Source organism: Cynoglossus semilaevis, chromosome W, assembly GCF_000523025.1.
Source record: "Cynoglossus semilaevis isolate Cse_v1.0 chromosome W, Cse_v1.0, whole genome shotgun sequence".
Taxonomy (NCBI): domain Eukaryota; kingdom Metazoa; phylum Chordata; class Actinopteri; order Pleuronectiformes; family Cynoglossidae; genus Cynoglossus; species Cynoglossus semilaevis.
This window is the reverse complement of record NC_024327.1, coordinates 6,738,150-6,739,064: the sequence shown is the minus strand read 5'-3', so window position 1 is coordinate 6,739,064 and position 915 is coordinate 6,738,150.

The following is a 915-nucleotide window of genomic DNA, read 5'->3' as shown; positions in this document are numbered from 1 at the left end:
GTTTTAATTTTCCTTTAAAACCATACTTTTTCTGCCAATTATTTAAATCTTTACATTTGAAAACATTTGAATGAATCTGAATTGTACCTAGACATGTACTTAACATCCCCTTTAAACTCCACAGTATGTCTTTTTGTTACATAAGTTCCCCATATTTATTTCTCATTTTATTCAATTTTTTAATTTTTTATTTTTTATTTTACGCTGTGCAAAAACCCTAAAAAAATTCTTAGTAGTTGGTCTTGTGATCTACTTCAACTGATCAGCAGTCGTACGTTTACACCGTTAGGTTTCAGACTGCCCGCTGATTTGATCACAATTCCTTCTCAGTCACACACATTCACATTCACTCTTTTTTAGGCCTTTGGCATCTAGGGACTGCTGCCCAGGGATTTTCAACCCACGTAGTTCTAGGGATTACTGCCCAGGGACTTCAACCCATATTTCAACCACGCGCTGGTAATAACAAATTGTTTCTCACCCTCGTCGACGATCTTATTCTGGTATCAGATGCCGTCAGTCTGCAGCCCAGGATCAGCTGTCGGAGTACTGACCTGAGTGAGAATTCACTCCCCAGGTCTTTCCCCAGAACCTGGTTTTGGCCGTGCGAGGTCTCAGTCGTTCTCCACCTGATCCTTAGGTTCTGCTTAATTTCTTGGCATCCGGCTCGAAGGACCAATTTATGTCAGGTTTATTCTAACATACAGTGCCTTCTTCTTTTTCTTTCGGCTTTGTCCCTTTTTTTTTTCAGGGATTGCCACAGCAGATCATTGATTTCCATCTCTCCCTGTTCTCTGTATCTTCTACTCTGACTCCAACTATCTGCATGTCCTCCCTCACTACATCCATATATCTCCTCTTTGGCCTTCCTCTCTTTCTCCTACCTGGTAGCTCCATCTCTAACATTCTTCTACC